We start from the raw sequence: 16155 nt of genomic DNA, 5'->3' as shown, positions 1-16155 counted from the left end.
TGTTAGCATGTCCCCCCGTGTATATCTGTGTGTGTGTGTGTGCAGGTGTTATCATGTCGCTGTGTGTGTGTGTGTGTGTGTGTGCAGGTGTTAGCATATCCCTCTGTGTATATCTGTGTGTGTGCGCGCGCGCAGTGTTAGTGTGTTCCTCTGTGTATATGTGTGTGTGTTTAGGTGTTAGCATGTCCCTCTGTGTGTGTGTGTGTGTGTAGGTGTGTGCGCATATCCCTTTGTGTATATCTGTGTGTGTGTGTGCGCGTGCGCAGTGTTAGTGTGTTTCTCTGTGTATAAGTGTGTGTGCAGGTGTTAGCGTGTCCCTCTGTGTATATCTGTGTGTGTGTGTGTGTAGGTGTTATTGTGTCCCTGTGTGTGTATATGTGTGTGTATGTGTAGGTGTTAGTGTGTCCCTCTGTGTATATCTGTGTGTGTGTGTGTAGGTGTTAGTGTGTCCCTGTGTGTGTGTGTGTAGGTGTTAGTGTGTCCCTCTGTGTATATCTGTGTGTGTGTAGGTGTTAGTGTGTCCCTGTGTGTGTGTATATAGGTGTTAGTGTGTCACTCTGTGTATATCTGTGTGTATGTGTTAGCGTGTCCCTCTGTGTATATGTGTGTCCCTGTGTGTGTGTATGGGTGTAGGTGTTGTGGGTGTCCCTGTGTGCATGTAGGTGTTAGTGTGTCCCTGTGTGTGTGTATGGGTGTAGGTGTTGTGGGTGTCCCTGTGTGCATGTAGGTGTTAGTGTGTCCCTGTGTGTATATCTGTGTGTGTATGTGTAGGTGTTAGTGTGTCCCTGTGTGTATATCTGTGTGTGTGTGTGTAGGTGTTAGTGTGTCCCTGTGTGTATATCTGTGTGTGTGTATGTGTAGGTGTTAGTGTGTCTGTGTGTGTGTGTGTAGGTGTTAGTGTGTCCATGTGTGTGTGTGTAGGTGTTAGTGTATCCCTCTGTGTATATCTGTGTGTGTGTATGTGTAGGTGTTAGTGTGTCTGTGTGTAGGTGTTAGTGTGTCCATGTGTGTGTGTGTAGGTGTTAGTGTATCCCTCTGTGTATATCTGTGTGTGTGTGTAGGTGTTAGTGTGTCCCTCTGAGTATGTGTGTAGGTGTTAGTGTGTCCCTGTGTATGTGTCTATAGGTGTTAGTGTGTCCCTCTGTGTGTCTGTGTGTGTCGGTGTTAGTGTGTGTCCCTCTGTGTATGCGTGCGCGCATAGGTGTTAGTGTATCCCTCTGTGTATATCTGTGTGTGTGTGTGTAGGTGTTAGTGTGTCCGTGTGTGTGTATATAGATGTTAGTGTGTCGCTCTGTGTATATCTGTGTGTGTAGGTGTTAGGGTGTCCCTCTGTGTATATCTGTGTGTGTAGGTATTAGTGTGTCCCTCTGTGTATATCTGTGTGTGTAGGTATTAGTGTGTCCCTCTGTGTATATGTGTGTCTGTGTCCGTGTGTGTCCCTCTGTGTATGTGTGTGCGCATAGGTGTTAGTGTATCCCTCTGTGTATACCTGTGTGTGTGTGTAGGTGTTAGTGTGTCCCTCTGAGTATGTGTGTAGGGGTTAGTGTGTCCCTCTGTGTGTGTCCCTCTGTGTATGTTTGCGCGCATAGGTGTTAGTGTATCCCTCTGTGTATGTGTGTATGTGTAGGTGTTAGTGTGTCCCTCTGATATGTGTGTAGGTGTTAGTGTGTCCCTCTGTGTATGTGTGTGCGCATAGGTGTTAGTGTATCCCTCTGTGTATATTTCTGTGTGTGTGTGTAGGTGTTAGTGTGTCCCTCTGAGTATGTGTGTAGGGGTTAGTGTGTCGCTCTGTGTGTGTCCCTCTGTGTATGTTTGTGCGCATAGGTGTTAGTGTATCCCTCTGTGTATGTGTGTATGTGTAGGTGTTAGTGTGTCCCTCTGATATGTGTGTAGGTGTTAGTGTGTCCCTCTGTGTATATGTGTGTGTATGTAGGGGTTAGTGTGTCCCTCTGTGTGTGTGTGTGTCGGTTTTAGTGCGTGTCTATCTGTGTATGTGTGCGCGCATAGGTGTTTAGTGTGTCCCTCTGTGTGTGTATGTGTAGGTGTTAGTGTGTCCCTCTGTGTATATATGTGTGTGTGTATATATATATAGGTGTTAGTGTGTACCTCTGTGTATATGTGTGTGTAGGTGTTAAGTGTGTCCCTCTGTGTATATGTGTTCCCCTCGGTGTATCTGTGTGTGTCGGTGTTAGTGTGTCCCTCGGTGTATGTGTGTGCGCGCATACGTGTGTATGTGTCTATAGGTGTTAGTGTGTCCTTCTGTGTATATGTGTGTGTGTCGGTGTTAGTGTGTCCTGTGTATGTGTGCGTGCGTGTGTAGGTGTTAGTGTGTCTGTGTGTGTATAGGTGTTAGTGTGTCCTTCTGTGTATATGTGTGTGTGTAGGTGTTAGTGTGTCCTTCTGTGTGTGTGTGTAGGTGTTAGTGCATCCCTGTGTGTGTGTGTGTGTGTGTGTGTGTGTGTGTAAGTGTGTCCCTGTGTATGTGTGTATATATATATAGGTGCTAGTGTGTCCCTCTGTGCATATCTGTGTGCGTGCGTGTGTAGGTGTTAGTGTGTCCCTGTGTGTGTGTGTGTGTGTGTGTATAGGTGTTAGTGTGTCCCTGTGTGTGTGTGTGTGTGTAGGTGTTAGTGTGTCCCTCTGTGTATCTGTGCGTCAGTGTCTGTGTATAGGTGTTAGTGTGTCCCTCTGTGTATATGTGTGTGTGTGTGCGTGTAGGTGTTAGTGTGTCCCTCTGTGTATGTGTGTGTGTAGGTGTTAGTGTGTCCCTGTGTATGTGTGTATATATATATATAGGTGCTAGTGTGTCCCTCTGTGCATATCTGTGTGTGTGCGTGTGTAGGTGTTAGTGTGTCCCTGTGAGTGTGTGTGTGTGTGTATAGGTGTTAGTGTGTCCCTGTATGTGTGTGTGTGTATATAGGTGTTAGTGTGTCCCTCTGTGTATATGTGTGTGTGTCGGTGTTAGTGTGTCCCTCTGTGTGTGTGTGTGTGTAGGTGTTAGTGTGTCCCTCTGTGTATCTGTGCGTCAGTGTCTGTGTATAGGTGTTAGTGTGTCCCTCTGTGTATATGTGTGTGTAGGTGTTAGTGTGTCCCTGTGTGTGTGTGTGTGTGTGTGTGTGTAAGTGTTACTGTGTCCCTGTATGTGTGCAGGTGTTAGTGTGTCCCTGTGTGTATGCATGTGTAGGTGTTAGTGTATCTGTGTGTGTGTGTCCCTCTGTGTATATCTATGTGTGTGTGTGTGTAGGTGTTAATGTTCCCTGTGTGTTTGTGTGTGTGTAGGTGTTACTGTGTCCCTCTGTGTATATGTGTGTGTGTGAAGGTGTTAGTGTGTCCGTGTGTGTGTGTGTATAGGTGTTAGTGTGTCCCTCTGTGTATAATCTCTTTGTGTGCGTGTAGGTGTTAGTGTGTCCCTATGTATGTGTGTAGGTGTTAGTGTGTCCCTCTGTGTATATCTGTATGTGTGTAGGTGTTAGTTTGTCCGTGTGTATATGTGTGTCCCTGTGTGTATGTGTAAGTGTGTCCCTGTGCGTGTGTATACAGATGTTAGTGTGTCCCTCTGTATATGTCTGTGTGTGTGTAGGTGTTAGTGTGTCCCTGTGTGTGTGTGTATAGGTGTTAGTGTGTTCCTGTGTGTGTGTGTATACAGGTGTTAGTGTGTCCCTCTGTATATGTCTGTGTGTGTGTAGGTGTTAGTGTGTTCCTGTGCATGTGTACAGGTGTTTGTGTGTCCCTCTGTGTATATTGGTGTGTGTGTCGGTGTTAGTGTGTTCCTCTGTGTATATTGGTGTGTGTGTCGGTGTTAGTGTGTTCCTCTGTGTATATTGGTGTGTGTGTCGGTGTTAGTGTGTTCCTCTGTGTATGTGTGTAGGGGTTAGTGTATCCCGGTGTGTGTGTGAGTAGATGTTAGTGTGTCCCTCTGAGTATGTGTGTAGGTATTAGTGTGTACGTGTGTGTGTATATAGGTGTTAGTGTGTCCCTCTGTGTGTGTAGTTGTTAGCGTGTCCCTCTGTGTATATGTGTGTCCCTGTGTGTGTGATGTTGGTGTGCCCCATGTGTGTGTGTATAGGTGTTAGTGTGTCCCTCTGTGTGTGTGTAGGTGTTAGTGTATCCCTCTGAGTATGTGTGTAGGGGTTAGTGTGTCCCTCTGTGTATATGTGTGTGTGTGCAGGTGTTAGTGTGTCCCTCTGTGTATATGTGTCCCTGTGTGTGTATGTGTAGCTGTTAGTGTGTCCCTCTGTGTATATCTGTGTGCGTGTGTAGGTGTTACTGTGTCCCTCTGTGTATATGTGTGTCCCTGTGTGTGTGATGTTGGTGTGCCCCATGTGTGTGTGTATAGGTGTTAGTGTGTCCCTCTGTGTGTGTGTAGGTGTTAGTGTATCCCTCTGAGTATGTGTGTAGGGGTTAGTGTGTCCCTCTGTGTATATGTGTGTGTGTGCAGGTGTTAGTGTGTCCCTCTGTGTATATGTGTCCCTGTGTGTGTATGTGTAGCTGTTAGTGTGTCCCTCTGTGTATATCTGTGTGCGTGTGTAGGTGTTACTGTGTCCCTCTGTGTGTGTGTGTCCGTGTGTATCCCTCCGTGTATATGTGTATCCCTGTGTGTGTGTATGTGTCTATAGGTGTTAGTGTGTCCCTCTGTGTATATGTGTGTGTGTAGGTGTTAGTGTGTCCCTCTGTATATGTGTGTGTGTATGTGTGTGTGTAGGTGTTAGTGTGTCCCTGTGTGTTTTTGTATAGGTGTTAGTGTGTCCCTGTGTGCGTGTATGTATATAGGTTAGTGTGTCCCTCTGTGTGCATGTGTGTCCGTGTCCGTCCCTCGGTGTATCTGTGTGTGTGTAGGTGTTAGTGTGTCCCTCTGTATATATGTGTGTGTGTAGGTGTTAGTGTGTCCATGTGTGTGTGTGTCCCTCTGTGTATATGTGTGTGTGTATGTGTTAGTGTGTCCCTGTGTGTTTTTGTACAGGTGTTAGTGTGTCCCTGTGTATGTGTGTAGGTGTTAGTGTGTCCCTCTGTGTATATGTGTGTCCGTGTGTGTCCCTCGGTGTATCTCTGTGTATGTCGTTGTTAGTGTGTCCCTCGGTATATCTGTGTGTGTGTGTCGGTGTTAGTGTGTCCCTCTGTGTATGTGTGTGCAAAGGTGTTAGTGTATCCCTCTGTATATATGTGTGTCCCTGTGTGTGTGTGTGTGTATATGTGTCTATAGGTGTTACTGTGTCCCTCTGTATATATGTGTGTGTGTGTAGGTGTTAGGGTGTCCATGTTTATGTGTAGATGTTAGCGTGTCCCTCTGTGTATATGTGTGTCCCTGTGTGTGTGTGTGTGTGATGTTGGTGTGCCCCATGTGTGTGTGTATAGGTGTTAGTGTGTCCCTCTGTGTGTGTGTAGGTGTTAGTGTGTCCCTCTGTGTATATGTGTCCCTGTGTGTGTATGTGTAGCTGTTAGTGTGTCCCTCTGTGTATATCTGTGTGCGTGCGTAGGTGTTAGTGTGTCCCTCTGTGTATATGTGTGTAGGTGTTACTGTGTCCCTCTGTGTGTGTGTGTGTAGGTGTTAGTGTGTCCCTCTGTGTATATGTGTGTCTGTGTCCGTGTGTATCCCTCCGTGTATATGTGTGTCCCTGTGTGTGTGTATGTGTCTATAGGTGTTAGTGTGTCCCTCTGTGTATATGTGTGTGTGTGTGTGTGTGTAGGTGTTAGTGTGTCCCTCTGTATATATGTGTGTGTGTGTGTGTGTGTAGGTGTTAGTGTGTCCCTGTATGTTTTTGTATAGGTGTTAGTGTGTCCCTGTGTATGTGTGTAGGTGTTAGTGTGTCCCTCTGTGTATATGTGTGTGTAGGTGTTAGTGTGTCCCTCTGTGTATATGTGTGTCTGTGTGTGTCCCTCGGTGTATGTCGGTGTTAGTGTGTCCCTCGGTGTATCTGTGTGTGTGTGTCGGTGTTAGTGTGTCCCTCTGAGTATGTGTGTGCAAAGGTGTTAGTGTATCCCTCTGTATATATGTGTGTCCCTGTGTGTGTGTGTGTAGGTGTTAGTGTATCCATGTTTATGTGTAGGTGTTAGTGTGTCCCCCTGTGTGTGTATAGGTGTTAGTTTGTCCGTGTCCGTGTGTGTAGGTGTTAGTGTGTACCTCTCTGTGTAGGTGTTAGTGTGTCCCTCTGAGTATGTGTGTAGGTGTTAGTGTGTCCGTGTGTGTGTATATAGGTGTTAGTCTGTCCCTCTGTGTATATCTGTGTGTGTAGATGTTAGTGTGTCCCTCTGTGTATATGTGTGTGTAGGTGTTAGTCTGCCCCATGTGTATATCTGTGTGTGTGTAGGTGTTAGTGTATCCCTCTGTGTATATCAGTGTGTGTGTGTGTAGGTGATAGTGTGTCCCTCTGAGTATGTGTGTAGGTGTTAGTGTGTCCGTGTGTGTGTATATAGATGTTAGTGTGTCCCTCTGTATATCTGTGTGTGTAGGTGTTAGTGTGTCCCTCTGTGTATGTGTGTGCAAAGGTGTTAGTGTATCGCTCTGTATATATGTGTGTCCTTGTGTGTGTGTGTATATGTGTCTATAGGTGTTAGTGTGTCCCTCTGTATATATGTGTGTGTGTGTAGGTGTTAGTGTGTCCCTCTGTATATATGTGTGTGTGTGTAGGTGTTAGTGTGTCCCTCTGTGTATATCTGTGTGTGAGTGTGTATATATATATATATATATGTTAGTGTGTCCCTGTGTGCGTGTGTATAGGTGTTAGTGTGTACCTCTGTGTCCTGTGTGTGTAGGTGTTAGTGTGTCCCTCTGAGTATGTGTGTAGGTGTTAGTGTGTTCGTGTTGGTGTATATAGGTGTTAGTCTGTCCCTCTGTGTATATCTGTGTGCGTAGATGTTAGTGTGTCCCTCTGTGTATATGTGTGTGTAGGTGTTAGTCTGCCCCATGTGTATATCTGTGTGTGTAGGTGTTAGTGTGTCCGTGTGTGTGTGTGTAGGTGTTAGTGTGTCCGTGTGTGTGTGTGTAGGTGTTAGTATATCCCTCTGTGTATATCTGTGTGTGTGTAGGTGATAGTGTGTCCCTCTGAGTATGTGTGTAGGTGTTAGTGTATCCCTGTGTATGTGTCTATAGGTGTTAGTGTGTCTGTGTGTGTAGGTGTTAGTGCGTGTCCCTCTGTGTATGTATGCGCGCATAGGTGTTAGTGTATCCCTCTGTGTATATCTGTGTGTGTGTGTGTGTAGGTGTTAGTGTGTCCCTCTGAGTATGTGTTTAGGTGTTAGTGTGTCCATGTGTGTGTGTATATAGATGTTAGTGTGTCCCTCTGTGTATATCTGTGTGTGTAGGTGTTAGTGTGTCCCTCTGTGTATGTGTGTGTCTGTGTCCGTGTGTGTCCCTCTGTGTATGTGTGTGCGCATAGGTGTTAGTGTATCCCTCTGTGTATATTTCTGTGTGTGTGTGTGTAGGTGTTAGTGTGTCCCTCTGAGTATGTGTGTGTGTGTAGGTGTTAGTGTGTCCCTCTGATATGTGTGTAGGTGTTAGTGTGTCCCTCTGTGTATATGTGTGTGTATGTAGGGGTTAGTGTATCCCTCTGATATGTGTGTAGGTGTTAGTGTGTCCCTCTGTGTATATGTGTGTGTATGTAGGGGTTAGTGTGTCCCTCTGTGTGTGTGTGTGTGTGTCGGCTTTAGTGCATGTCCCTCTGTGTATGTGTGCGCGCATAGGTGTTTAGTGTGTCCCTCTGTGTGTGTATGTGTAGGTGTTAGTGTGTACCTCTGTGTCTATGTGTGTGTAGGTGTTAAGTGTGTCCCTCTGTGTATATGTGTTCCCCTCGGTGTATCTGTGTGTGTCGGTGTTAGTGTGTCCCTCGGTGTATGTGTGTGCGCACATACGTATGTGTCTATAGGTGTTAGTGTGTCCCTCTGTGTATATGTGTGTGTGTAGGTGTTAGTGTGTCCTGTGTATGTGTGCGTGCGTGTGTAGGTGTTAGTGTGTCTGTGTGTGTGTAGGTGTTAGTGTGTCCTTCTCTCTGTGTGTGTGTAGGTGTTAGTGTGTCCCTCTGTGTGTGTGTGTATAGGTGTTAGTGTGTCCTTCTGTGTATATGTGTGTGTGTAGGTGTTAGTGTGTCCTTCTGTGTGTGTGTAGGTGTTAGTGCGTCCCTGTGTGTGTGTGTGTAGGTGTTAGTGTGTCCCTGTGTATGTGTGTATATATATATAGGTGCTAGTGTGTCCCTCTGTGCATATCTGTGTGCGTGCGTGTGTAGGTGTTAGTGTGTCCCTGTGTGTGTGTGTCCCTGTGTGTGTGTGTAGGTGTTAGTGTGTCCCTGTGTGTGTGTGTGTGTGTATAGGTGTTAGTGTGTCCCTCTGTGTATATGTGTGTGTGTCGGTGTTAGTGTGTCCCTGTGTGTGTGTGTGTGTGTAGGTATTAGTGTGTCCCTCTGTGTATCTGTGCGTCAGTGTCTGTGTATAGGTGTTAGTGTGTCCCTCTGTGTAGGTGTTAGTGTGTCCCTGTGTATGTGTGTATATATATATAGGTGCTAGTGTGTCCCTCTGTTCATATCTGTGTGCGTACGTGTGTAGGTGTTAGTGTGTCCCTGTGTGTGTGTGTCCCTGTGTGTGTGTGTGTGTAGGTATTAGTGTGTCCCTGTATGTGTGTGTGTATAGGTGTTAGTGTGTCCCTCTGTGTATATGTGTGTGTGTCGGTGTTAGTGTGTCCCTCTGTGTGTGTGTGTGTATAGGTGTTAATGTGTCCCTCTGTGTATATGTGTGTGTGTAGGTGTTAGTGTGTCCTGTGTGTGTGTGTGTGTGTGTGTGTGCGTGTGTGTAGGTATTAGTATGTCCCTGTATGTGTGTGTGTGTGTATAGGTGTTAGTGTGTCCCTCTGTGTATATGTGTGTGTGTCTGTGTTAGTGTGTCCCTCTGTGTGTGTGTGTGTGTGTAGGTGTTAGTGTGTCCCTCTGTGTATATGTGTGTGTGTCGGTGTTAGTATGTCCCTGTGTGTGTCTGTGTGTGTAGGTATTAGTGTGTCCCTCTGTGTATCTGTGCGTCAGTGTCTGTGTATAGGTGTTAGTGTGTCCCTCTGTGTAGGTGTTAGTGTGTCCCTGTGTATGTGTGTGTATATATATATAGGTGCTAGTGTGTCCCTCTGTTCATATCTGTGTGCGTGCGTGTGTAGGTGTTAGTGTGTCCCTGTGTGTGTGTGTCCCTGTGTGTGTGTGTGTGTAGGTATTAGTGTGTCCCTGTATGTGTGTGTGTGTGTATAGGTGTTAGTGTGTCCCTCTGTGTATATGTGTGTGTGTCGGTGTTAGTGTGTCCCTCTGTGTGTGTGTGTGTATAGGTGTTAGTGTGTCCCTCTGTGTATATGTGTGTGTGTAGGTGTTAGTGTGTCCTGTGTGTGTGTGTGTGTGTGCGTGTGTGTAGGTGTTAGTGTGTCCTGTGTGTGTGTGTGTGTGTGCGTGTGTGTAGGTGTTAGTGTGTCCCTCTGTGTGTGTGTGTGTGTGTGTGTGTGTAGGTGTTAGTGTGTCCCTCTGTGTATCTGTGCGTCAGTGTCTGTGTATAGGTGTTAGTGTGTCCCTCTGTGTATATGTGTGTGTGTAGGTGTTAGTGTGTCCCTGTATGTGTGTAGGTGTTAGTGTGTCCCTGTGTGTATATCTGTGTGTGTGTGTAGGTGTTAGTGTGTCCCTGTGTGTATATCTGTGTGTGTGCATGTGTAGGTGTTAGTGTATCTGTGTGTGTGTGTCCCTCTGTGTATATCTATGTGTGTGTGTGTAGGTGTTACTGTGTCCCTCTGTGTATATGTGTGTGTGTGAAGGTGTTAGTGTGTCCGTGTGTGTGTGTGTATAGGTGTTAGTGTGTCCCTCTGTGTATAATCTCTTTGTGTGCGTGTAGGTGTTAGTGTGTCCCTATGTATGTGTGTAGGTGTTAGTGTGTCCCTCTGTGTATATCTGTGTGTGTGTAGGTGTTAGTTTGTCCGTGTGTATATGTGTGTCCCTGTGTGTATGTGTAAGTGTGTCCCTGTGCGTGTGTATACAGGTGTTAGTGTGTCCCTCTGTATATGTGTGTGTAGGTGTTAGTGTGTCCCTGTGTGTGTGTGTATAGGTGTTAGTGTGTTCCTGTGTGTGTGTGTATACAGGGGTTAGTGTGTCCCTCTGTATATGTCTGTGTGTGTGTAGGTGTTAGTGTGTCCCTGTGTGTGTGTGTATCGGTGTTAGTGTGTTCCTGTGTGTGTGTGTATACAGGGGTTAGTGTGTCCCTCTGTATATGTCTGTGTGTGTGTAGGTGTTAGTGTGTTCCTGTGCATGGGTACAGGTGTTTGTGTGTCCCTCTGTGTATATTGGTGTGTGTGTCGGTGTTAGTGTGTTCCTCTGTGTATGTGTGTAGGTGTTAGTGTATCCCGGTGTGTGTGTGAGTAGATGTTAGTGTGTCCCTCTGAGTATGTGTGTAGGTATTAGTGTGTACGTGTGTGTGTATATAGGTGTTAGTGTGTCCCTCTGTGTGTGTAGATGTTAGCGTGTCCCTCTGTGTATATGTGTGTCCCTGTGTGTGTGATGTTGGTGTGCCCCATGTGTGTGTGTATAGGTGTTAGTGTGTCCCTCTGTGTATATCTATGTGTGTGTGTGTGTGTGTATAGGTGTTAGTGTGTCCCTCTGTGTGTGTGTAGGTGTTAGTGTATCCCTCTGAGTATGTGTGTAGGGGTTAGTGTGTCCCTCTGTGTATATGTGTGTGTGTGTAGGTGTTAGTGTGTCCCTCTGTGAATATGTGTCCCTGTGTGTGTATGTGTAGCTGTTAGTGTGTCCCTCTGTGTATATCTGTGTGCGTGCGTAGGTGTTACTGTGTCCCTATGTGTCTCCCTCCGTGTATATGTGTATCCCTGTGTGTGTGTATGTGTCTGTAGGTGTTAGTGTGTCCCTCTGTATATATGTGTGTGTGTGTGTGTGTGTGTAGGTGTTAGTGTGTCCCTGTGTGTTTTTGTATAGGTGTTAGTGTGTCCCTGTGTGCGTGTATGTATATAGGTTAGTGTGTCCCTCTGTGTGCATGTGTGTCCGTGTCCGTCCCTCGGTGTATCTGTGTGTGTGTAGGTGTTAGTGTGTCCCTCTGTATATATGTGTGTGTGTAGGTGTTAGTGTGTCCATGTGTGTGTGTGTCCCTCTGTGTATATGTGTGTGTGTAGGTGTTAGTGTGTCCCTGTGTGTTTTTGTATAGGTGTTAGTGTGTCCCTCTGTAGGTGTTAGTGTGTCCCTCTGTGTATATGTGTGTCCCTCGGTGTATCTCTGTGTATGTCGGTGTTAGTGTGTCCCTCGGTGTATCTGTGTGTGTGTGTCGGTGTTAGTGTGTCCCTCTGTGTATGTGTGTACAAAGGTGTTAGTGTATCCCTCTGTATATATGTGTGTCCCTGTGTGTGTGTGTATATGTGTCTATAGGTGTTACTGTGTCCCTCTGTATATATGTGTGTGTGTGTGTAGGTGTTATGGTGTCCATGTTTATGTGTAGATGTTAGCGTGTCCCTCTGTGTATATGTGTGTCCCTGTGTGTGTGTGATGTTGGTGTGCCCCATGTGTGTGTGTGTATAGGTGTTAGTGTGTCCCTCTGTGTGTGTGTAGGTGTTAGTGTATCCCTCTGAGTATGTGTGTAGGTGTTAGTGTGTCCCTCTGTGTATATGAGTCCCTGTGTGTGTATGTGTAGCTGTTAGTGTGTCCCTCTGTGTATATCTGTGTGCGTGCGTAGGTGTTAGTGTGTCCCTCTGTGTATATGTGTGTAGGTGTTACTGTGTCCCTCTGTGTGTGTGTGTGTAGGTGTTAGTGTGTCCCTCTGTGTATATGTGTGTCTGTGTCCGTGTGTATCCCTCCGTGTATATGTGTGTCCCTGTGTGTGTGTATGTGTCTATAGGTGTTTGTGTGTCCCTCTGTGTATATGTGTGTGTGTAGGTGTTAGTGTGTCCCTCTGTATATATGTGTGTGTGTGTAGGTGTTAGTGTGTCCCTGTGTGTATATCTGTGTGTGTGCATGTGTAGGTGTTAGTGTATCTGTGTGTGTGTGTCCCTCTGTGTATATCTATGTGTGTGTGTGTAGGTGTTACTGTGTCCCTCTGTGTATATGTGTGTGTGTGAAGGTGTTAGTGTGTCCGTGTGTGTGTGTGTATAGGTGTTAGTGTGTCCCTCTGTGTATAATCTCTTTGTGTGCGTGTAGGTGTTAGTGTGTCCCTATGTATGTGTGTAGGTGTTAGTGTGTCCCTCTGTGTATATCTGTGTGTGTGTAGGTGTTAGTTTGTCCGTGTGTATATGTGTGTCCCTGTGTGTATGTGTAAGTGTGTCCCTGTGCGTGTGTATACAGGTGTTAGTGTGTCCCTCTGTATATGTGTGTGTAGGTGTTAGTGTGTCCCTGTGTGTGTGTGTATAGGTGTTAGTGTGTTCCTGTGTGTGTGTGTATACAGGGGTTAGTGTGTCCCTCTGTATATGTCTGTGTGTGTGTAGGTGTTAGTGTGTCCCTGTGTGTGTGTGTATCGGTGTTAGTGTGTTCCTGTGTGTGTGTGTATACAGGGGTTAGTGTGTCCCTCTGTATATGTCTGTGTGTGTGTAGGTGTTAGTGTGTTCCTGTGCATGGGTACAGGTGTTTGTGTGTCCCTCTGTGTATATTGGTGTGTGTGTCGGTGTTAGTGTGTTCCTCTGTGTATGTGTGTAGGTGTTAGTGTATCCCGGTGTGTGTGTGTGAGTAGATGTTAGTGTGTCCCTCTGAGTATGTGTGTAGGTATTAGTGTGTACGTGTGTGTGTATATAGGTGTTAGTGTGTCCCTCTGTGTGTGTAGATGTTAGCGTGTCCCTCTGTGTATATGTGTGTCCCTGTGTGTGTGATGTTGGTGTGCCCCATGTGTGTGTGTATAGGTGTTAGTGTGTCCCTCTGTGTATATCTATGTGTGTGTGTGTGTATAGGTGTTAGTGTGTCCCTCTGTGTGTGTGTAGGTGTTAGTGTATCCCTCTGAGTATGTGTGTAGGGGTTAGTGTGTCCCTCTGTGTATATGTGTGTGTGTGTAGGTGTTAGTGTGTCCCTCTGTGAATATGTGTCCCTGTGTGTGTATGTGTAGCTGTTAGTGTGTCCCTCTGTGTATATCTGTGTGCGTGCGTAGGTGTTACTGTGTCCCTATGTGTCTCCCTCCGTGTATATGTGTATCCCTGTGTGTGTGTATGTGTCTGTAGGTGTTAGTGTGTCCCTCTGTATATATGTGTGTGTGTGTGTGTGTAGGTGTTAGTGTGTCCCTGTGTGTTTTTGTATAGGTGTTAGTGTGTCCCTGTGTGCGTGTATGTATATAGGTTAGTGTGTCCCTCTGTGTGCATGTGTGTCCGTGTCCGTCCCTCGGTGTATCTGTGTGTGTGTAGGTGTTAGTGTGTCCCTCTGTATATATGTGTGTGTGTAGGTGTTAGTGTGTCCATGTGTGTGTGTGTCCCTCTGTGTATATGTGTGTGTGTAGGTGTTAGTGTGTCCCTGTGTGTTTTTGTATAGGTGTTAGTGTGTCCCTCTGTAGGTGTTAGTGTGTCCCTCTGTGTATATGTGTGTCCCTCGGTGTATCTCTGTGTATGTCGGTGTTAGTGTGTCCCTCGGTGTATCTGTGTGTGTGTGTCGGTGTTAGTGTGTCCCTCTGTGTATGTGTGTACAAAGGTGTTAGTGTATCCCTCTGTATATATGTGTGTCCCTGTGTGTGTGTGTGTATATGTGTCTATAGGTGTTACTGTGTCCCTCTGTATATATGTGTGTGTGTGTGTAGGTGTTAGGGTGTCCATGTTTATGTGTAGATGTTAGCGTGTCCCTCTGTGTATATGTGTGTCCCTGTGTGTGTGTGATGTTGGTGTGCCCCATGTGTGTGTGTGTATAGGTGTTAGTGTGTCCCTCTGTGTGTGTGTAGGTGTTAGTGTATCCCTCTGAGTATGTGTGTAGGTGTTAGTGTGTCCCTCTGTGTATATGAGTCCCTGTGTGTGTATGTGTAGCTGTTAGTGTGTCCCTCTGTGTATATCTGTGTGCGTGCGTAGGTGTTAGTGTGTCCCTCTGTGTATATGTGTGTAGGTGTTAGTGTGTCCCTCTGTGTGTGTGTGTGTAGGTGTTAGTGTGTCCCTCTGTGTATATGTGTGTCTGTGTCCGTGTGTATCCCTCCGTGTATATGTGTGTCCCTGTGTGTGTGTATGTGTCTATAGGTGTTTGTGTGTCCCTCTGTGTATATGTGTGTGTGTAGGTGTTAGTGTGTCCCTGTGTGTATATCTGTGTGTGTGTGTAGGTGTTAGTGTGTCCCTGTGTGTATATCTGTGTGTGTGCATGTGTAGGTGTTAGTGTATCTGTGTGTGTGTGTCCCTCTGTGTATATCTATGTGTGTGTGTGTAGGTGTTACTGTGTCCCTCTGTGTATATGTGTGTGTGTGAAGGTGTTAGTGTGTCCGTGTGTGTGTGTGTATAGGTGTTAGTGTGTCCCTCTGTGTATAATCTCTTTGTGTGCGTGTAGGTGTTAGTGTGTCCCTATGTATGTGTGTAGGTGTTAGTGTGTCCCTCTGTGTATATCTGTGTGTGTGTAGGTGTTAGTTTGTCCGTGTGTATATGTGTGTCCCTGTGTGTATGTGTAAGTGTGTCCCTGTGCGTGTGTATACAGGTGTTAGTGTGTCCCTCTGTATATGTGTGTGTAGGTGTTAGTGTGTCCCTGTGTGTGTGTGTATAGGTGTTAGTGTGTTCCTGTGTGTGTGTGTATACAGGGGTTAGTGTGTCCCTCTGTATATGTCTGTGTGTGTGTAGGTGTTAGTGTGTCCCTGTGTGTGTGTGTATCGGTGTTAGTGTGTTCCTGTGTGTGTGTGTATACAGGGGTTAGTGTGTCCCTCTGTATATGTCTGTGTGTGTGTAGGTGTTAGTGTGTTCCTGTGCATGGGTACAGGTGTTTGTGTGTCCCTCTGTGTATATTGGTGTGTGTGTCGGTGTTAGTGTGTTCCTCTGTGTATGTGTGTAGGTGTTAGTGTATCCCGGTGTGTGTGTGAGTAGATGTTAGTGTGTCCCTCTGAGTATGTGTGTAGGTATTAGTGTGTACGTGTGTGTGTATATAGGTGTTAGTGTGTCCCTCTGTGTGTGTAGATGTTAGCGTGTCCCTCTGTGTATATGTGTGTCCCTGTGTGTGTGATGTTGGTGTGCCCCATGTGTGTGTGTATAGGTGTTAGTGTGTCCCTCTGTGTATATCTATGTGTGTGTGTGTGTGTGTATAGGTGTTAGTGTGTCCCTCTGTGTGTGTGTAGGTGTTAGTGTATCCCTCTGAGTATGTGTATAGGGGTTAGTGTGTCCCTCTGTGTATATGTGTGTGTGTGTAGGTGTTAGTGTGTCCCTCTGTGAATATGTGTCCCTGTGTGTGTATGTGTAGCTGTTAGTGTGTCCCTCTGTGTATATCTGTGTGCGTGCGTAGGTGTTACTGTGTCCCTATGTGTCTCCCTCCGTGTATATGTGTATCCCTGTGTGTGTGTATGTGTCTGTAGGTGTTAGTGTGTCCCTCTGTATATATGTGTGTGTGTGTGTGTGTAGGTGTTAGTGTGTCCCTGTGTGTTTTTGTATAGGTGTTAGTGTGTCCCTGTGTGCGTGTATGTATATAGGTTAGTGTGTCCCTCTGTGTGCATGTGTGTCCGTGTCCGTCCCTCGGTGTATCTGTGTGTGTGTAGGTGTTAGTGTGTCCCTCTGTATATATGTGTGTGTGTAGGTGTTAGTGTGTCCATGTGTGTGTGTGTCCCTCTGTGTATATGTGTGTGTGTAGGTGTTAGTGTGTCCCTGTGTGTTTTTGTATAGGTGTTAGTGTGTCCCTCTGTAGGTGTTAGTGTGTCCCTCTGTGTATATGTGTGTCCCTCGGTGTATCTCTGTGTATGTCGGTGTTAGTGTGTCCCTCGGTGTATCTGTGTGTGTGTGTCGGTGTTAGTGTGTCCCTCTGTGTATGTGTGTACAAAGGTGTTAGTGTATCCCTCTGTATATATGTGTGTCCCTGTGTGTGTGTGTATATGTGTCTATAGGTGTTACTGTGTCCCTCTGTATATATGTGTGTGTGTGTAGGTGTTAGGGTGTCCATGTTTATGTGTAGATGTTAGCGTGTCCCTCTGTGTATATGTGTGTCCCTGTGTGTGTGTGATGTTGGTGTGCCCCATGTGTGTGTGTGTATAGGTGTTAGTGTGTCCCTCTGTGTGTGTGTAGGTGTTAGTGTATCCCTC

This window comes from Chiloscyllium punctatum, chromosome 22 (genome assembly GCF_047496795.1).
Source record: "Chiloscyllium punctatum isolate Juve2018m chromosome 22, sChiPun1.3, whole genome shotgun sequence".
Taxonomy (NCBI): Eukaryota; Metazoa; Chordata; class Chondrichthyes; order Orectolobiformes; family Hemiscylliidae; genus Chiloscyllium; species Chiloscyllium punctatum.
Note: the sequence above shows the minus strand (reverse complement) of the source record.